Source organism: Sapajus apella, unplaced genomic scaffold (assembly GCF_009761245.1).
Source record: "Sapajus apella isolate SASKATOON/1434 unplaced genomic scaffold, GSC_monkey_1.0 scaffold65, whole genome shotgun sequence".
Lineage (NCBI taxonomy): Eukaryota > Metazoa > Chordata > Mammalia > Primates > Cebidae > Sapajus > Sapajus apella.
The window spans coordinates 1,749,403-1,772,049 of record NW_022437005.1 but is presented as its reverse complement, the minus strand read 5'-3'; the positions used below and the strand labels follow the sequence as shown (position 1 = coordinate 1,772,049).

General features: G+C 37.0%; 1 protein-coding gene and 1 long non-coding RNA gene across 3 annotated transcripts in view; both read right to left on the bottom strand.

The window, feature by feature from the left end:
* MACROD2 (mono-ADP ribosylhydrolase 2) overlaps positions 1-22,647 on the bottom strand; it is a 2,030,631-nt gene that overhangs the window by 1,183,121 nt on the left and 824,863 nt on the right. The window lies entirely within an intron of this gene.
* LOC116530210 overlaps positions 19,265-22,647 on the bottom strand; it is a 3,839-nt gene continuing 456 nt past the window's right edge. The window contains exons 2-3 of the long non-coding RNA XR_004259878.1: positions 22,179-22,183; positions 19,265-20,549 (exon numbers count right to left, since the gene is read on the bottom strand). This is a non-coding gene — a long non-coding RNA (uncharacterized LOC116530210). The remainder of the gene's footprint in view (positions 20,550-22,178; positions 22,184-22,647) is intronic.

The window sequence follows — 22,647 nt, the reverse complement described above, 5'->3', positions numbered from 1 at the left end:
CTATTAGAACAAATTACAAAGTAATTAGTTCATTCACTCAATCTACATTAATGAGGAAATTTTTCAATCAAAACCTCTGATGTGATTGTCAGAGGAAGTCTCAAAGGAATGCCTACTTAATTTCTTTTCTTCATTATTTTATCTATGTGATAAAGTTATCTTATAGAACATCAGTCATTTAATTATAACCAAGTTCTCTATTTTCACAATTGTCTTAATGCACAGAGATATCAATGGGAATATTTCTAGTATTAGTCAAAAAACTAGAGTATAAGTGATAAATAAAATTTAATATTAAAATACGTTGAATTTTTTTAAACTCTTAGAGTTAATTTTGACCTAAAATTTACAAATGCTTTTTTTTTTTTTTTAAATAATAGCACTAATTTCATTTCATGCAGTAAAAGTTAAATTTCATTACGGAACATCAGATGAAGACAAACCACTGTGGCTTATTTCAGAGTGCAGTGTCCTCACACTAGCCCTGCACTCTTTAAGTCACATTCAATTTTTCATCCTGAAACCTATAAGAATCATGATAAAATATTATAGGAGAACACTGTGATGAGTTTTCAGATAAGAGCAAAGAGTAAAGTGAAAAAGACTTCTTGTGTTCCTGAAATGACCTTTCTTTGAAAGAACCTGTCAACCTTTCCAATGATAGAACATCAATATATTTTTTTTAGAACATCAATAGTTTTAGGTCCAGTTTAACTTAAGCTTCCTCTTTTTCTTTTAGTTCTAATGTATGTTGTCCTGGCTAATAAGAGTACTGGTTATAGTCTTCCCAAGTCTCTCTGGACACAAATGGAAAACCCTCCAAGAACAGCAGGAGGCCAGGCGTGGGGGCTCATGCCTGTAATCCGATAACTTTGAGAGGCTGAGGTGAAAGGATTGTTTGACTCCAAGAATCAAAATCCAGCCTGGGCAACGTGGCAAGACCTTGTCTCTACTGATAAAAAATAACAACAGAAAATTCCTTTAAGGCTTGGTCACTTCACTCTTTCAGGCAGCCAGCTTTGAAATGTAAATTCTGGACAGGCACAGTGGCTCACACTTGTAATCCCAGCACTTTGAGAGGCCGAGGTGGACAAATTACTAGAGTCCAGGAGTTCAAGGCCAGCCTGGCCAACATGACGAAACCCTGTCTCTACTAAAAATACAAAAATCAGCTAGGCTAGGCATGGTGGCAGGCATCTGTAGTCCCAGCTACTCAGGAGGCTGAGGCAGGAGAATTGCTTGAATCTGGGAGGCAGAGGTTGCAGTGAGCGGAGATCACTCCACTGCACTCCAGCCTAGGCAACAGTATCTAAACTGCATCTCAAAAAAAAAAAAAGGACATGGAGATTCTAAAAGATGTTTTATATACTAGTGGCAAATAGAGGGATGAGTAACAAACATCCCTGACAAGAAAAGAAGGAAAAAACATTTTTACCATTTTCACTACCCCTTTCAATTTGAGAAAATAGAGGACAAAAGAAGTATGGTAGTTTGATGATTTAGCAGTAGAATATTGAGAATTTCTGGTAAAACCTAATCTCAATTTTAGAAAATTGCTGCTTATAGCTATAATAAGAATTCAGCGGTGGTGGTGAAGTGGGTGGTGGTGGGGGCTTTCTCCTTCCTAATATCCAAAAATTAGCTGTCCTCTTCCAAATATGAGTTTTACCCAAATACTGGCTATTTGATGAGTGTCCACCAGTAGCATTTTAAATGGAAAATGCCTCTAAATCACTGTCAATTCTGGGGACATACTCAGAGATCACTATAAGAGACTGGAGCAAAAATTACTTAGGGACCAGTCTGGAGCCTCACCACGGCATGATAAATATTATTTTATGGGAAATGGGAAATCTCAAGTGACCCAGTTCATATAACTTGCATGTGTGTGTCAACTATAGATGAGCCAATAGCCATTAGAAAGATCATGTCGCTTTGTCTTACATGCTGCTATTCCAAAGGCAGTGTAATTCAAGACAAAAGCTGGTTTTCCAATGTTCACAAAGTACTCAGTTTAAATCAAATTCTTTCATGCGATCTCTCATTCCATCAGACTTGTGTTTTTAAGTATTAAGAAGCTAAAAGCAGTTCAAAATCACAAAGGGAAATGCAAATCAATCTACAACAAATCACCTAACAGGTGCCCTGGAAGAAATTTTATTGCTACTGACATTGGTCACTTACTTATCACGGATGCTATCTTCTTTGTGGATAATATGCACTTCTCCCCCTCACAACTTGGAGTCACATGGAGGAAAACATAGCCCAAACGACCCCTACACTGCTTCAAGGATAAATGCCTTGAAATGACTAAATGTCCCCAAGGTCATTGGGCCAAGGGATGGGTTCTTCTGTTTCAAGATAGCTTTCCTCCTGACCCACGGCATATGGCTTCTATTACTGGCAGACCGTGACCACAGAGACATTCCAAATCCCTGTGAAAAATGTGATTCTATGTCTCCTGCTCAGTTGTGTATCATAGAGGATAGCTGAAGATCTGGAGCGTGAAGGGGAGGGGGCAAAGGGTGGGAGTAGGGATTTAATCTACACCATCACTTTATATGAAATGATTAAGTTTGTAATAGAAACCTTCTCTTTTCTGGTTTCTCTCTTTTATCTTATAAACCACTTAATGCTCATAAGGGACACTGAACACACTTCAGTGTATCATGTGTAAGCTCTCCAAAGATGTGAAACAGCTTTATCAAGGGTGACAGCTCTGCCATTCGCTAATCTGCTTTTCGAAATTTATTTTTTTTAAAGAGATAAAAGTAAATTTATGCTATTTAACCTGCATTAACACAGCAAACAATATTCTATCTGTGGTGATTAAGAAATGTTTATGAAGTTATTTTGAATTGATGTTTACTTGTAGGTATTACAGTTGCCTCAGAACATTAATAATGAGGACAAGAATTAGTCAACTAACACAAGACATTCCACAAGGCACCCTTAATCCACTCAGATTAGTCTGACTTTCAATATGAACATAATAATGTTCTGCCTTATTAGATTTCACAAATGACGTTTTCTCAGTTTTTAATATAACATAAAATGTAGAACCATTGTCTGGTCTTGTAAAAGAATTTTATACAATTAATTATGAGTTTCTAGCATATTCTAATTTTATAGTGGCTGATTTGTAACATCTTTCTGGGCAATGAATTTAATGGTTCCTGACTAAAGAGATGGGCAAAACGATTATACACCCACATACACTTACATACACTTACACACCATAAACAAATGACTCAAACAAGATATTTGCTTTACAACAAATTCATATCAAGGAAAAAAAAGCTTTGAACAATTCTCCTTGTTTGACATGTGTTAACTATTTGTGTCCCAAAAATATAGAGTCAGCACTTTTTCAGTTTGTTCTTTTCATTCGGCTCCTTGCGTTTTGTTTTGTTTTCTGGCTGTGCCTAATAATAGTTGACATTTCCCTCAGGGGGAATGTGAAATGTTTCATTAAGAAAAAATTCTAACCCCACCCTGCAGAGCCTTGCATGTATCCAGATAGAAATATTTTAGCATATGTAAAACAGTAATCAAATTAAATTTCCTGGTTGGGCAAGATATAGGTAAAGCCATTGGTATCTTGTTTCCTATGTAAAACAGGACAATTTGTCATAGTAAGATAGGTTTTGCTTGTTAGTTGGAAAACATTATTGAAAATGATTATTTTGTTGAGTTGGCTGGTCGGTCACATTAAATATGGTCACTTTTATCTCAAGTAGCCTTTTGTAGTACCATCTCAGACACTTGATTTTGAGAATTATGAAGTCAGGAGATTTCAAGATGCAATAGTTCCAAGGCCAGAAATTTACAAAGAAATGCAATTACTGGGAGAAAACACATTATCAAGGCTTTGTTACATATCCGTTCATACTCCAATTGGTTAAATAATAGAACACTAAAATGTTGAGTTGTGTTTGTTTTCAAGGATGCATTCAGATGTGATCATCTTCACTGGGGGCTCCTATGAACATCTAAATTTTTTCCATTACTACAAGATTGTTTGTTTATTTAACAATTTCCTGCCTGTTAGGCGATCAAAAATGTTCTAATGATAAGTCTGTCTTTATAAAGAGATGCACTCATAGCCTATTCTATGGTCTTTGCGGAGACAAAGTTCATTTCAGAAATTGATTTTTTTTCTAGGAATTATGCATATGTAATAAACACTCACTTTAGTCTTTAGAAATCAAAACTTTCTTGAGGAGAGAAACAGGCTCAGGAATGAAGAGGAGAGAAATCATTCATTATTCAAGATTCTTTAATTTACAGATCAATACATCATATCTTTCTAGTTAATTACAAGAGTTTTACTTCCTCTTATCATTTTGAAAAACTTTATGAACTCTCTAAGCACAAGTGCTTTCTATACAACCTACCTTCATTATTTCACCAAATATTTCTTGAATCATCTAATATTTGTTATCAATTGGCATACAGATATGCTTTTGGAGTCATAAAATTTTCAAATCCTGTGCATGTTTCTGCCACACTGATTCATTCAGGTAAGTATTCTGTTTAACTGTCTATCATTACCAAAGTTTAGGATACAGCTCTGAAAGTCTGATTTCCTGTTAACAAGCCTCTATGGATCTCTTAACCATAAATTAATCCTCAAGATGGGAGCAAGGGGAAGGATTTATATAGTCATTTCCATCTTCTAGAATTTGATTGACTAGTATGGGCAACCTATGGATAACATTCATAATTTTAGACATTTCAATTTTTTTTCCTACAGTGTCTGTGCCATTTCAGATTGGAGGATTCCTGTTTTAAAGACAGTCATCATATGCAGAATGCTTCATTAACCTCGATTCTTTTTGGGGCTTCTGTGTGGATCCCTTTTGTCTTTGCTTCTTTTGAAGTACAACCAGCAGGTCCATTCCCAGCATCCCTCCCTGAGTTTCCCTGAGGTTAGCTTCTCCTAGTGATGGATAAAGCTGGGTCACTGGAATTTTAACAAATTTGTGCTATAGGACACCAGTCACTCAAGATGTTTCAATACACACTAGTCCCAGATCAAATGATTGTGGGAAGCTCTGCATACATTAGTACCTCTTGGATACTACAGTATAACAGCAAACTGAAAGCCTCCTTTGTAGTAGAAGCAAACTAACCTGTTGAACCCACTCTTTTCCAAATTTTTTTTGAGTAGGGACCCCTCAGTTTTTGCCTGTATTTATTAGTTCTGTGGATTTGTGGGGTTTTTTTTGTTTGGTTGGTTATTATTGTCTAATATCTACAAACAATCTACTCTTTGGGAAATTCTGTAACCATTTAAGGATTTAAACCTGTTTAGCAAAAATAGGAATCAAAAAGTACACAGTAAAATCTTTCGCTGAAGGTTATTTGACATAACTTTTTCTGCTATGTCTATAACATACTTGCCTGACTTTTTCTGCATAAGCTACATTCAGAAAAGGGTAGGTAAGAAAATGGTACTTAGCCCTAACGGATACTAAGACAATATGAGTGATGGGACCTAACACACTATCTGGCATCTGCTAAGAAAGCTGTAATAAATATCAAAATGGAATTGAAATGGCCACTAGTTTCTTAAGGTCCAGTTTCTAAAAGAATGGTGCAATGCCCTATTCCAGGGCAGTGCTAGTAGAAACTGCTTTGGTCCAGTATCTGAGCAAGCGACAATGGATTCAAAGATACACTGACCTCGAGCAATTACAATTAGGTTGAGTCAGTCCCATAGGGACTATGCTCCTTGGGTCATTCCCCCTCTACTTGCCTTTACCCTCACTCAGATTTTAAGAGCTCGGATTTCTGGATCTTTCTTCCTAGTAGTACAAGGACTGAATGTCCTGACTTAATATCAATTTCTCATTGGTTGAGCCTAGGTGATGGCTAACAAATTTCCATGAGGCCAACTTTCCTCTAAATAGGGTACTTCAGTTGGCCTGTCTTAGACCTTATTGACTGTCTGATATATTAAATAGAATTCTGGACTCCGTATGAACTGGCATTAACTGATATTTCACATGTTCTTTCATTTCTGAATAGAACACCTACTTCATATATATCTTCATGTATCCTCCTTCCTTCATCCTCTGATTCCTGAACCAGTCCAGGGAGAATGGTCTGAAGTTCAAAGGTTGACTTTTTCCTCATGTATCCAAGGCCCAAGTAATAAATAAAAAGTAACAATAGGAGAAACAGCAGTACCAGAAATTGCACAGTTTTGGAAAAAAGGTTGTTATAGGGGACTTTACATGCACACAACAGCAAAAACTAAACTAAAAATATGTTCCATTTAGTTGTATTATACCACAGTAAGGGAAGAGTCAGCTTTGATGAATCAATCTCTTTTTCAATCATTCACTCACTCAAACATACATACATATATATGTTCATAGAGAGAGTCTATATATATATATATATATATATGTATGTATAGTCTCTACATATATAGTCAACCTACTATACATATACATATGTATATGTACACACATATATAAATATATACATAAACATATTCTCATAGACATGCAACTAGTCAATGAACAGAGAGGACTACTTTAAAACATACTTTGAGGGCCGGGCGCGGTGGCTCACGCCTGTAATCCCAGCACTTTGGGAGGCCGAGGCGGGTGGATCACGGGGTCAAGAGATCGAGACCATCCTGGTCAACATGGTGAAACCCCGTCTCTACTAAAAATACAAAAAAAAAAAAAAATTAGCTGGGCATTGTGGCACGTGCCTGTAGTCCCAGCTACTCAGGAGGCTGAAGCAGGAGAATTGCCTGAACCCAGGAGGTGGAGGTTGCGGTGAGCCAAGACCGCGCCATTGCACTCCAGCCTGGGTAACAAGAGTGAAACTCCGTCTCAAGAAAAAAAAAAAAAAAACATACTTTGAATCAGTACCTAATGTCTATTACCATAATCACACTAACAATGGCTAATACAACTTGAAAGATGAAATAGACCAGCAACTCTGGTGGTTCACAGGTAGATATACTGTAGTACCCATTGTAGATTTTACAAATTTAAAGATTCCCTAATACATTTTGAACTATCTTCTTAAGATTTTTAAATGCATACACGAATATATAGAATGAAGCAACTTAATAACTTCTGATTGCTAACATATTGGTCTCTTCCAATTTTAACTATTCATTTCCACTGACTCTGCAGTGATTAGGACCCCTGATTTATGCCACTATGAATCAATCTTTCGCTATCATTGCCACCATCAAATATATTTTACACGACTAAATTAATTCACGACAAGGCCCGATTAGGCCTCCCTACAGGCTATAAAAACTGTTTTCTGGAAAGTTCTTTAAACTAGACATTTTCTATCAATTCACTTCTATTTCCTGTGTTTTCTCTGAAGTTTGATTGTTAATCCTAAAAAAAAACCCATACTAGCGGCAAGGGTAAAGGTCACAAATTGGCATTTCTTCTTAAAATATATCCATTTAAATGCAAATTTTGGCCTTTATTCCTAACCTTTAAACAGTTATTTCATAGAAATGCAAAAAGCAAGAGTAAATTTTGTTTTAATATCTACATAGCAACACTCATATATTATTTAGCTTCATTTATCTATATAAACTCTACATTTTTTACAGCTTGATGGGTATGTTTAGGGATAAGCGAGATTTTCTCAGAAAATTTAATTTGTAAAAATTTAAATATCCATAGAATAGTTTAAATCCAACTTTAAGAAAATAGAGCCTCATCATTTTTCACAGTTTGATTCACTAGAGTTGCCACATTTTTTATTATACTATTTTTATTTAGCTTATGCCATTTACAAAGCTATGGCATTCATTAGTGACAAATAAGTTGAAATAGTCTTTATGATGGTTGAAACCAATTCAAATACCCTTCTATGAAAATAAAAATGTAAGGCAGACACCATTTTCCACTTGCATTTCAAAATGTAATAACTGAAAACACAGAAAATACTACTTACTAATGAGGTGACCATTTTGTCCTAGTGCCTAAATTAGAGTACAATCGAAATAATTAAAGTTTTAAGAGGAAAAAAAAAAGCTATTTAGAAAACATTAAAAGTTTCAAAGCATCAAATTAACTGAAAACTTCAGGATTATTACTAGAATTACATTTCTTATTATGTGAACTTTGATACTTCAGAATCATAAACACAGATTTAAATGTACCAAACTGTCGCTTTTTCAAAGCCTCACAAGGCAGCATAACAGAGGCATTTTGTGCTCTCTGTGGATCCTCTCGGCCTACAATTTCCTCTGAGCTGTCAAGGACAGTTTTCTTGCATGAAGGCAATGTCTCCTCGCAAGGACTTTGATTCTCTCAACTTTTCTTCCTCAGGGATTTCTCCCAAGTCATGGAAGCTATCTTAGCCCCGAGCAGGGCAGGTTGGAAGTATGAGGGACTTTAACATCCACACCCTCATAAGACCCACATATGGAATGAGAGCTAGTGATAAACACCTGAGCTTCCAGTCCTTTAGACCTGTGCTGTACAATCCAGCAGTCATTAGCTATTTACACTTACATTAACTAACATTAGCCAATGCTAACAATGTACTCCCTCAATCACACTAGTCATATTTCAGATGCTAAATAGCTACATGTGGCTATTATAGAAGACAGTGTGGATACACAATGTTTCCATCATTACAAAAAGTTCTATTGAACAGCGTGACTTAGATGCGCTAGTTTGAGGTTACATTTACTATGTGATTCTTCAGAAGGTTTCCTGCAGGATTGAACCTCAGCGGCCCACAGTGGTAACTCCTAAACAGCACATTCTTCACTGGGTTTACCTCTGTTCCTAGCTTACTCTCTACTTCACTTCTACTTTCTAGGCTCACAAGTCAAATAAACTGTTGGCACTCAAGGTCTTATCTCAGGCTTTGCTCTGTGGGGAAACTGAAATCAAGAGAAGTAGCATCTCAACATTTTTGACAATGTTTAACTGAGATGCAAACAGGAAAATGACAATTATAACAATTAAATTACATGCATTTACAGTCTCTTGGGGATGCATCCTGACTGTCTTGGGTTCCCCGGAGACTAATGCAGCAACCCAAAGAGGTTTAACTCCAGAAAGCCCTGAAAACAAATGTGGCTCTTTCTGAAGGTCCCTTTAGGAAGCAGCAGTGAGGGGGCTGCATCATAACAGAACACGTGGACCCAGCTTTCCTCAAACTACCATTCCATACCTTAGCACACATACTCTTGTCCCCTTCTCTGTAACTCCCTCCTTCCCGTCCCTCTCATTCTTCAACCATCCTTCCTTCCAAAGCACAATACTTTCACCTGACTGGTTGGCATCTGACACTGTCCTGTTTGCTCCTTAGCCTGATCAATTCTGCGAAGACCAAATAGTTAAAGAACTCACAAAGACATGAAGTCGAGGTGATGGAGGGTAGGAACTCCATCTCTGCTTCTTTCAGTTGCAACACTAGTCTCAAGGGGACCCAATATAGTCAGGATGCATCCGCAAGAATATAACAATCACCAAACGTGAACCTTACATGAGCACCATAGTGCCATGCACTACTGAGCACAAGCGCAGCAACAAATGAAAATGATGGCAAACTCACAACAACTCAGCAGGGCAGCATATACCAAATATCTCATGTTGTTGCTCTTTTTTCAATGGGAGGGATAAGGTAGGCAGGAGGATTGGGGAGTAACTGACAAAAAGCAAATCTTACAGGGATATTCCAAAAGGATATCTGCAAAGAACTTTTTCCTAAATGTTTTTACCTAAAAGTCTGTGATTAGGCCTCTACACAGTCATGCTGAGAAAACTGAAAATATTTCCAAATGGTAAATACATACATTCACCCACTCACAAAGGCAGTGCAAATATACATGTGTCAGCCACTGCGCGACAGGTAGGAAGCCAGAGTAATTAACTTATTCATCAAATATATGTTAGATATATATCATACATTACGCCTTATGGTAGGTGGTGAGGTGACAGCAGTGGCCAGTTCCTCCCAGTAATGAAACGTAACACTTGGGGAAACCGAGGTGAGCAAAGTGAGACTCCCAACATAGCAGCACAGGTAGGTAGGCAGGCTTACAAACCACCATCCAGAGTGAAATGTGCAGATAAAGTAACCAACACTGACAGATTTCATGGTGCATAAAGAGAAAACTATTTGAACTAGTTAAGACTCTTTTTTAAATATGTTTTTAAGGATAAATTTATGACTTATGAGGGCATTTTCTAGCCAGCAAAGCACAGACAGGCTAGTATTGTGGGTTTGTTTTAATAAAAGAAATATTTTTGGCTGGTCCAATTATGGTAAATTGTTGTTTCTCAAGTGCCTGAATACAAATTATTTTATCATGTAGGCGAAATAAGCCCTTCCCTTGTGGATCTGGCTCTGATATGCATCTGCCTAGTAATTCCCGGCCCATTAGTAACTTCTCCCTTGTTTCAGTTCACTCTAAACTGAATTGTCGCATACTGAATATGGTTTCTGCATGTTGGGCATTCAGTAAATCAATATCTAGATTACTTATTGATTTTTCTAGTGCTACAGGCACATTCAGATATTTCTTCCAGTTTGAGAAAATGAAATAGAAACAAGATTATATTAGCATACTCTTTCCAATAAGTGAAAAACAAACTCAGAATCATATTCAAATTTGGTGCTTGAATGTTCTTTATAGGAATATGATTTTTTAAATCTCAATTTATAAACAGAAAGATACCATCACTAAGAAGCTTGCTGATGTTTTATATAGCACAGATTTTAACCACTATTATTATTATTTTTGTAGCAACTCTAAAAACCATTGCAGAAGTAAAGCACATAACACGATGCAGCCCAATTACCACTCAGTGAGACTTGGCAATCACAGCATGGCCAATTCAAATTTCAGTGATGCCTCTTTAAACCTTAATGAACCATAGTACCCTAATGAGAGGTTTCACTGAATCCTGGTCAACCAAGCATACATTTCACACAGAAAAGAGAACTAGAAACCCACTGCATCTTAACCAGTAATATTTGCATCAACAATGGTTATGAATCAATTTTTCTTTGAATAAAGAAATCAAATAGCCACAGCTCTTTGAGATTCATATATAGGGGTGTTGGCTCAATTCAACATGAAGTTTATATTATACTACAATTTTTCTGCATCAATTTATCATAATAAATTACCAATTTATGAATTGAAGTTTTAGGAAAATAATAGTTGTAGAGTTTTATACAGTAAAAAGCAATTTTGAAATGTTTAACAAGGAACCGCAAAAACTTTTGTCTATAGACAATGCTGAGACTAAAGAAAATAATGGATTCAATGAAAAAAAAATATATTCTGTTAATCAGAAAAAAAATGTTGGTCACAAATTGCATTCAAGGGCCACATATTTTCATTTCCTTACTAGTCATTTTGGCATTTGTGGACACAGTGGTGGATAAAATGTTTCCAGAGAGAGAAAGCCAGACTATGGAGGTACTAATATTCACATTCTAAGTATGGTAGTACTCCAATGCCCACTCATTTTTGCTTAAGATGCTTAAAAATCATTATTAGACAACTGCAGCTAGAGCTTCAGCTAACTCAGGTGGAAAAAATGAGTAGCGTTGAGCTACCTGAATACACTGCATGGGAGATGAAACCCCATCCTGGAGACATACAACTCTGCTGAATTGGAGACCATTTTTTCCTTTAAAAAACAGTTCTGCAACACACAGTGGGGTGGGAGAGCAGGCAGTGGTGGGAGGGAGAGCATCAGGAAAAAGAGCTAATGCATGTCGGGCTTAACACCTAGGTACAGCTTGATAGGTACAGCAAACCACCATGGCACACGTTTACCTGTATAACAACAAATAGAAAAAAAAAAGAAAGAAAAAATAGTGGTGGACTATCACATGTTAATTTTAACTGGGGCAAACAGGGGAAGAGAAGTGGAAAAGAGAACTAGTCCATTTTTTTCGGTCCAACAATAAAACAATAAAATGATCTGATTTAAGAAGTGCCAAAACATACACAGCATTTTTCAGCAAAAATGTAATGGTTAATGGTTATTAGCATGATGTAACACAATGTATATTAAACTCATTACAACGACACCTTTCAAGTGTCAAATGTCACTTCTTCAGGGAAGACTTTCCTGACTCTCCACGCTAGATCAGGTTTGATGACGTAACATTTCCTTCACAACACAAGTTCCATTAGAAAGGCATTTGTACAGTTATTTATTTCAGATTAGTCTCCACCCATTGCATGGTACATTCCAGGTAAGCAGCAGGATTATGTGTCTCCTACCAGTGCTGTCTCCTCGCACAGTGCCTAATGCAGCGTAGGCACTCAAATGGCTTTGAAGGACTGAGTTAAGAAAGGAATGACCATGCTGTCCCAGTTAATCCTACAAGTAAAGTGAGAATCAGGCAACTTCTTACATAGGTGTTATTATGGAAGGTATTTTGGTAACATATCTGAATATTTAACATGCATAACCTTTCACCTCGTTTATAGAAGTTATATGTACAAGAATGGTCAAAGAAATGTTGTTCATCCTCACAATAGCTCAGAATCAACTTCCGACAGCAAGTAATTAATAAAATAAATTCTGCTATATCCTCAGAATGCATGGACTAGTTGCAAAACAATATATATATCACACATAAGAAAACTGTATACATATATGGAAGAAAATGTACATAAAAATTCTGAAAGAATATCAACTATTAGCAGGGCTTACCTTTAAGTGGTATGTATCATCTTTATTTTCTTCATTATGCTTTCCTAAGCTTTAGCAATGAATTCACATTAATTTCATAATCAAAAAATAACAAAGTTAAGAAAAGGGAAACAGAAGATGTTGTGACAATAATATGAACAGAGTGTAGTATTTCATGCATGAAATTTTTATTTCATGAGACAATATATTACATATTAGGTAGTATGTAAATAATTAAATGGTTATATATTTTGAATTCTTAATAAATGTCAAATGTTTATTAAAATGTTAGTCAATAATTAGGCTTGTAAAATTAAATATCTAACCTCCCATACTTTAAATAATGAAGGCTAATAGTTTCTGAGAGGGAACACAGCTAAGAGTATGTTCCAACACCTTTTTTATTTTTCTGACAAGCAGAATATGGGTACATAAAAATAAAACAGAGCTACGAATTAGTTACATTATCTGTGAAGTCTATCATGGTGCAAAATCTATATCAAAAGAACATTTCAAACTTCTTTTATATAATTGTGGTCAATGGCATGAGCTTCGGTTTATGATTTTTGATTAACTGACTAAAGCAATGCTTAAATCTCACAAAGGGCATAATATCTACTTAGGGGTTATTGTGAAATAAAACCACATACCATGTAAACAAAGCATCCATGCCTTACCTGGAATGTACTTTTCACTCAAGCTGCGTTTATTACTATTGTTGTTGTATGTAGGGGCTGGATAGAGAAAAATAATTTGCTCAAATCGCCAATAACTGTTACAACTTCCTACTTAACGCAGTCGCTGTGAAAGGAGACTAACTACTGTGTAGACTGACGACCAAATCCCAAGGATATCAACAGAGAGTTCAATAAGTCATTTGATACCAACTTAATTTTTTAATGTAGTTGGAGTAGTCCCCGGGGGCCCCATGGCTGCCGAAAAGTAGTTCCATAACAGCAAATGTCACAGCCACCCAAGATGCGATGATGCTAATGTAGCATTCTTCATAAAATAAAACAGAGTTGCTGTTCACCCTGACATCATAACAAAGTCCTGATGGATGTGCACTCTGCGTGCTGAATTGATTTTTGTTAAGTCCGAGCTCTCATACTATTTTATCCTAATGCGCCTAAATAAGCAGTGTTGACTCCTTAATTTACTCATTTTAACACCAGCAGCTTCCAGGACTCCATTAGCATGATGCCGCATTTAGGCTGTCTGCTGAATTTTCTAACCTCAAATGTATGAAATCTGAATTGTTAAAACTGATAAAACTACCAGGAAAATCATTTCTTTTAAAAGACCAACAGAAACTTGTGTATCAGCATTTCAACTAGCTACATCAGTGAATACTTCCACTGGAGGGTACAGTGAATTAATCAGGATGCTTGGCTTATTATGACAGCTGATTGTGGATACATGTTACAAACACAACCCAAAGGCCCTAAAGAAGCAGTTTAATGTTTTGTCACTGATAGAAGCCATTGGAGAGACACTCATTGAGTGAAATTCAACAAAACAGAATGCAATTCAATAGCTATACAAATTCTGCCAAAAGCAAAATAGACTATTAGGGTCTGGAGTAATTTGAAAATAAACAGTAAATTCTGTAAGAAAAGAAAATAAAAAGAATTACTGAAAGCAACACAAACAGAATCTTAAAACACGCTGAAAATACACACCAAAATAGAAGTTTATTTTAACTAAGGAAAATTCAAAAAGCATTTGTGTTAAAGACATTAGCCTGATGTACAATGAGGATGCTAAAACCTTGGGGATATAGTAATACATGTATTTATTTGGGAATATAAAAATCTATTTTCTTAGAAGTCGATGCATGGGTATTGTGGGTGCAGGCCTGTGATTCATTTCTTTCTTTTTTTTTTTTTAAAAAAAAACTAGTGTTTATTTCTGAGTGTTTGGTGGTTGCATTTTAGTACTGATGGAATTGAGCTATTGCAGGGTGATATATTCAATGAATTTCTCCTTCTATCAAGTTCAGTGTTTTACTGATTTTAAAAGCAGCCATTACTTTTATTGTCTCTAGCAAAACCAAACACATGCTTTACTTTAGTTCCACATCAGTATTGATAATGATAGGTCACCAGCTCTTCAGTACAACCCAAACTGTGGCATTATAAAAGCCTGTCTCCTTATTGAAGCTTAGCCTTTGCTTGTAAAAACAAGGCGAAGGTCCAATTAGCGATTCAGAGGAAAATGGGAGGGCAGTCTTTTGTGCATAGGCATCCCCATTCGAAAACCTATAATCCATAATGAGCCCTGTTTAACACAATGGATGCTCTCCTTTCAGACAAGCCCAAATACCAGGTCACTAATGAGCAAGAATTTAAAATGTGAAGGCCATGAATGAAACAAGTTATTGTGAAAATTGGCTCATATTAAGAGATTTAAAAGACTTGGCTAGTTCTGTTTGGCCTGACAGGTCTAGCTAATTAATCAAATGCTTTGATAAGTAACTAACTTCTCCCATTTTAAAGAGGAATTTGAATCTGCCAAACAGCGAAGGAAAAGAACAATCTTGATGCTGCTTAAAATATAAAGAATGGAATTTCACGGCCATGTACATGACCCATACTTTTTCTGACAATGATGTTCCAGTGAAAGCTTTGATATGTGGATATGCCAATTAGAAAGTATTAGAAATTAGCATATTTTAATGCCCTTGTAATAAGCCCTTACTCTAGGAAAAAGATACCAATATGGAGAGCTTTCTAGAAAAGACTTCAGACACTGTTGTCACTGGTCAGGTTTGCTAGGAAAAGCTTGCAATGGGACAGAGCACAAAGGACCAGGTTTCTTGTCTTGCTTCACTGCCAAGCACTTTCCTTTTACAGCTCTCACTGGTAGCCATCTCTGCAGCACAGGAGTGGTACTTGGTTAATTAGAATGCTCAGGAATCTTTTTCCCTCGTTGTCAATTCAAAAAACAATGTATCCGGTGGTAAGTCCTTTATTGTACTTAGAGTGAAAGCTCACAGGACAGATGTGCCTGCAGCAGTGACAATGGACCATGTCGTTTAAAAGGCAGCTGGAGGCCCTGCAAAGAGCAAGGACTTTGTAGTTATTCAGAGGTAGGCTGAAATATGGAGCCTCACCACTTAGGAGCTTTGTAACCTCCTGCAGGTCATTTAAAACATTTCGAACCTGATTTTTCTTATCTGGAAAATGGGACAGAGACTATTTTTGCAGAGCAGCTCTATGTTTAAGGACAGAGACTGGCACATGGTAGTACCTTAATAAACAGTGTGTATTTTTTCTGCCTAAGAACTTACTGTGGCAGAAAGTTACTTTAATGGCCTCCAAAGAACCACACCTCTTGGTATTTACAGGTCCACGGGTATCCCCTTCCAATTGCCATGGGACTAGATTTGGCTAATGGGACATTAACAGAAACTTGATAAGTGCTTGCACACTGGGTCTTGTACTCTTAAAATGCTTATTCTTCAAGATGATCCCTCTTTGAAATCAGCTGCCATTCTGTGAGAAGCTCAGCCTAGTCATGTGGAGAGGCCACATGAGGAGAATTGAGACCTCCCAGTAGATAGCCAGCACTGACTTACTTGCTATGTATATTAAACCATTACGGAAGGGGGTCCTTCAGCCCCTCCAGGTAAGCTACCCCATCTGATAGCACAGGAGCAGAGATAAGCCATCCCCACTGAGTCTTGCCCAAACTGTGGAATTGCGAGCAAACCAGTTATTGTTGTTTCAAGCCACTACATTTTTGGATGATTTGTTAGCAACAGACAACCAGAAGATTTAATCACCTTTTTACCATGTGCTACTGATGACCAACTCCCAAGAATTCTGCAGAGTGTCTAAAGAAGCTACAGCGTGCAATACTGTGAATAGCCAAGTATTTTCTGAGACCTTCGGAATTTTGTAATTGTTCCCCAACTCTGAATTGACCAAAACAATTGACCAAATATAGAACCCTCTCTCTTAAAGAGATTCTGAATAAATGAAGTCATCAGACAGGTGATTACCATATAGATACATTTTTGAATTTTCATATAGTTGTTGGAAATTTTTATGTATTTGGCCCTGTATTTCTCCTCCTGCAGTCCATCGTTTTTAGATAAATTCTCACAATGAACGCCAATATGGCAAGTTCCTAACTAGCTTTACTTACATCATTTATTTACTCTGTCAATAAGTAATATAAGTATTTCTGCTTGAAGTAACTTAAGAATATCTTACATCTGACAACAGTGAGGCAGCAAAGCCTGCTATTTCCTATCGCAGTGTCTATTTCCTCTTTCTTCTTAGCAAAAAAAACAAAAAACAAACAAACAAAAAACCCACAGAATATATTTGGGATTTGGGATGGTATATACCCAACCACCATTCTAGCAACCCAAGCCTTCCTGTCGACAAGGTATGGTCATGTGAGTTAGTTCTGACCAACAAGACCTAAGCAGAAGTAATGTATGGGATTCACAGAAAAAAAAACACTTTATGAAGAAGAGGACACCTCTTTTGCTTTCCCACTTTTCTTTTTTAGCTTCCTTCTTACTGGGGTGACTGGTAATCCAGCAGCAGTCTTGAACCATGAGGCAACCTTGAGTGTGCTAAGGATACAGAACTCCAGGTCCCTGATGACAGTTGAGTCACTCTACCAACTCTGGATTCCTTATGTCTGTACTTTTATTTTAGGATTTCCATTATTTGCAGATAAAATTAATCATAATGCAAATAACTTAAGCATTTCTATATGCGAAAAAAAAGAGAAGAGTTTGTGGTCTCAAATTAAAATTTTTAAATGGAAAAGAAAATATTTCTGAAGGAGATCAACAAGTTACAAATAAGAAGTGTGCTGGTGAAAAATAAATACGTGCAACCTATAATCCAGTAAGAGTCCACACCTTTTTATTATAATTTGTTTTGCATATTCTAAGATTAACTACATAAAAATAATCATATGATGCCTCTATAACTGCTGAGTATGGAAAGACAGAGAGAGACCAGTCATCACTGCTGTATTTCTTCAGTGGTTTGGTGGAGCCATTTAAGTATACTTTGAACATCCAGTTAAAGAAAACCAAAATACACATTCCAGATTATAAATTGAAGAAATCTGCCTAAATATAACCAAATGACAGCACTCTTCTTAGATTGAAATACCCAGATTCTATACAATGAAATCCAGTGTGATTAATGACATGGATGACTAATGACATGGATGGGAGATGAACACAATGGTGTGTGTGAATGCACAGATATATGATAATTATCAAAAGCTCTATAAAAGCAGTTTTATTTTTCAGAGGAAAATTGCAGGAGGTTCTTAACTTTTTGCAATAACTGAAAAGAGCTTCTTTTATACTGAAATCTCAAATTCAGATAGTTTCATGGTGAAAGATTATATTTTCAACAAAATATTCAGATACCTCACTTAAATGAATGTTAAACCTACCAGAAAATAGTGAAAGTAAAATTGTTTTCTTAATAGTTATTGAAAATAGAAACTCACTCTCCAGAGCTTGTAACACCAAGCCATAGCTCATGATAGCATTGCAAGTACACCAGGTGGTTTACCAAAAACTGTAGCTAGAAAAATGAGAAAGGGGATACTGTGAATGACAGAGTTTACTATTAAGTAGAACATTATACAAATTATATCTACAATGTTTAAAAGGCTCAAATACGCTAAAACATATCCATCTTAAGTGGAAAGTTATCCATCATAAGTGGAACAATATCTTATGTGTTTTTAGCAGCTAGAATGTTTTCCATCTTTTGCCAAAGCTTTAAATCCATTTATAATTCTTTTAAAAAAGTCATTGAAGGATAAGTGACATCACATTCCCAGCTAAAGTCCATCGAGTTTTATAGAAATAAGGCTCTTATTTTGTACAAGATGCTAGAAATTGTACTTTTAAAAGGTCTATGGTACTCATGACTTCAAGATATATTTTGATATACGTTGTTTTCGCCATTTTGTTCAAAACTATGAGATGCCAAATACCTGGATTTCTGAATAAACATCTGAATTCTAAACAGTATTAAACATCCATTTAGAGGCATGAAATAAAACACATATACTTGTACAAGGACTAGTCTAAGGCACCTATGAGATCAGGCAGCCTTTAATAGACTGAAGTCTTTGGAAATGTAAGTGTCCACTGTAGGCTTTACTCAGGAGTACATCGGGGCAAGCTGGGGAGTGCCAGAGGGGGTCTTGGACAAATCTATTCACCTACATAGTAGCTCCCAGTGGTCTTGAGTATTCTCCCTAATTTTCCATATGATCAACTGGAGTATAAAATAAGCCATCTTAATCTCCTTGGACCATTCAATAGTTCTCTCATTCTTCTAGCCAAGGACTATGCCCAAAGATGTGAACTAGACTTAGGGAAAACAAAAGAGAAAGGAAGAATTAGGTGAGGCTGTTTCCTTGCGAAAGTATTCTCTCTGGTACACGTGATGACAGCAAGTGTTCTCAGCCTCGACTGCATGTTGAAATCATCTGGGAGCTTTGAAAAAAAAATCCAGGTGCCCAGGCTGCACGCAAGACCAATTAAATCATGATTTTAGAGAGATGGTATTCAGAGATCAGGATTTTTTTTCTTTTTTTGGTAAGCTCTCCAGGTTATTCCAAGCCCTTTATCTGACCAAATTGTGTGGTTGTAGATATACAATCTAATTCATGACTGCCAGATTAAGATATTAACCCAATTATTCTCATTTTAGTATACTGAAAATAAGAAAACATCATTTTTATTTTAATTTGTTTGACTGCTAAAAGAATAATGTATTCCAGTGTCAATATGCCAAAGCAAATAATATATTTCATATGAAAGGCACCTATTTATGAGTCTGAGCAAGACTGGAAAACTGCCAATGCACATTTTCCAACAGACTAGGAGGCTTAGCAGGTAGTAAGCTGAACTGGCATGTAAGGCCCTGTGTTAATGAAAATGCAGAACTCTGGTTTCCTAACTATTCATGATTGGGAAATGAGAGTTTATAGTTCCGGAGGCTTTCCACGCAACTCACATCATCCAGGCATAATGAAAATCTGACACCTATGTACCCAAGTATTATGTGAATGCTGTGCAAATGCTATACAGAGAAACACAGCAGCTTAACCAGATGGAGAACAAAAACACAGCAGCACCCAATGAATGAGTAAGTAAAATCCCTATGAATCAATTCACTCAGGCATAATACCCTAAATCCTTAAAAAAGAAAAAAAAAAAGAATGCAACAGAAATCCATTTCCACAATATGCCCAAGGGTAACTAATGTAACAAACTGGCTAATGACAATACAAGATTAAAATAAACACCAAAACCCACTATAGCTGGATTCATATTACTTAGATGAGAAGCTAAGTTAAGATACTGTAGGGAAGCTCACTTAATTACACTGGTGATGAAATTGTCTTTTCTTTTTTCTTGAGTTCAAGCACTTATGACTTGGGCCCAACTTTCCTGACCTTGTGAGTAAGCTGAGCCACATGTTCAGCAGAAGATATCACAGTAGCTGTATTTTTATAAGAAAATTCCTTTTTAATTATAAAACGAAAGCAGGGAAGACAAAAAAAAAAAAAAAGGAAGAAAAATAATTTGTAATCTCACCACCTTAAGATACCAGAACAGTTAAATCTACACCCACAACTCCTTTAATAATGAGAGGATGAGGTTCCTCCCGATCTTTGGCCAGCAGATAGAAGTAGGATTTCAAAATGTAGGCAATCTTCTTAAAGGCCTTCAAAAGCTATTTCACTAACATTTACCCTTCCCTTCAAACCAAAAGCATAGGCAATGCTATTGCTTTCTCCCTCCTTCAGTACAAACTCTTCCAAGCCTTCTAAGTCCTCAGTATCTCTCAAAGAAATCCACTCTGTCCACTTTTACCAGCAGCACTCTGGGGTGATGATCAGAATTACTTATAAAGCTTCCTTTCATTTGGGTATATTCTTTTTCAAACTGTCCACACACCACAGCCAGAGGAATCTCCCTCTGGCCTTCCCATGGCTTTTAGGCTGGGAATAACCTTCTAATATCTACAGCATGGTTCACAGGGCTTTCCATGTCACCTCCTCCATGGGCTTCCCATGGCTTTTAGGCTGGGAATGACATTATGATATCTGCAGCATGGTTTGCAGGGCTTGCATCTTCCCAGCTTCTTCTGTCTCCACTCTCCCTCCTGAACTCAGTGCCCCAGTTACATTGTCGTTTCAATGCTAGAATAAGGCCTCTGGGCCCTGAACACTTCTGTCCTTTTCCTCCCGACTCCCACTTTAGCTTAATCATCTTTTAAGTTTCAGCTTAAAATTTACTTTCTGCAGAAAGCCTTTTCTGATCCCTAAAATCATTCTTCTGGCTTCCGGCTCTCTTATCACCTGAATTTCCCATCATAACACTCATCACCTGGTATGTACTGATTTGTTTAATAGCTTAGCTGCCCTCCCTACCAGACAGTAAGCTTATGAGGGGAAGGTTTTGTTTCTGTCTTAGATGGTGGTATTCACATTGCCTAGCGAAGCAGCTGGGCAAAAGCAGATTTTCTACATAATATTTGTTGAACAAGTGAATGAAACTTGAATTGCCTTATCTTGTGCTTTTTTTATTCTTATTAATAAGTCCTGCAGCCACACCTCATAATTCAAGACAGTCAGGTCAAAACATTGACTGACTAGTTGGAGGTATTTTATTTTTTTATTATTATTTTTTTTTTTTGAGGCAGAGTCTCACTCTGTCATCCAGGCTGGTGTGCATCGGTGTGATCTTGGCTCACTGCAACCTCCGCCTCCTGGGTTCAAGCGATTTGCCTACCTCAGCCTCCCAAGTAGTTGGGATTACAGACATCTGCCACCACATCCAGATACATTTTTTGTATTTTTAGTAGAAATGGGGTTTCACCATGTTGGCCAGGCTGGTTTTGACCTTCTGACCTCAAGTGATCTGCCCACCTCGGCCTCCCAAATTGCTAGGATTACAGGTGTGAACCACCATGCCCAGCCAAGTTTGTGATTTTAGACAGGTTAATTAACCTCTCTGAAGTTTGGTTTTGTTAATATAATAATAGGATTCACTAAGACAGTAACCATAGCTGTCATTGTCATTGCAGCAGCCACCTCTATCTCCTCTCTCTCAAAAAAAGAAAAAAACCTAAGGAAGAGAAATGAAAACACTCTCTAAACGGCAATACTATTTGGAAAGAATTTTATAGTTCCATTCATATCAACATAGCTGTAGCTCTCATTCTAGATTAATAAGTACATATCCTTAAATATTATAGTTTATGTAATGGACTCCTTCAAACAATGTAATATTGGCCATCTTCTGCATGCATGCTATATGCCAGTTGTCATCCTTTAGGTAAAGCTAGAATTTTGGCAAGCAGAGTTCCTATCTTTTTTCATAGGTGGACCTGGAATCTTCATGTGTCAAAATCTTGAATTATCATATGAATGTTTCAGCCACAGGATGTAGTCACTAAAATACCCCAACAAGAAATACAAGATATTGCTGACTCCTCCTTTTCTATATGAATGCATATAGAAAAGGGGGTCACTCAGAGACCAGTGAGCTTAGAATGGGGGGCATTCAGGGGGCCACTCAGAGACCAGTGGGCTAAGACAAAGAAAGAAACCCAGTGCCAAAGAGCCAAAGCCACTCCAGAAGGTAGTAGGATTTGGTACCACAGACCTCAGTGATGGTGATGTGTCATATTCTTCCCTGGTGTCTGCCTCCATGCCTAGAACAGTGGCCCCAGCAGGGGATATCATAAATATCTACAAACTAATGGAAAAAAAAGGAATATACAACTAATAAATGATACTTCCATCTTCCATAAATCAGGATAAAATAAAAATGACATATTGGGGCCAGGCGCGGTGGCTCACGCCTGTAACCCCAGCACTTTGGGAGGCCAAGGCGGGTGGATCACAAGGTCAAGAGATCAAGACCATCCTGGCCAACATGGTGAAACCCCATCTCTAC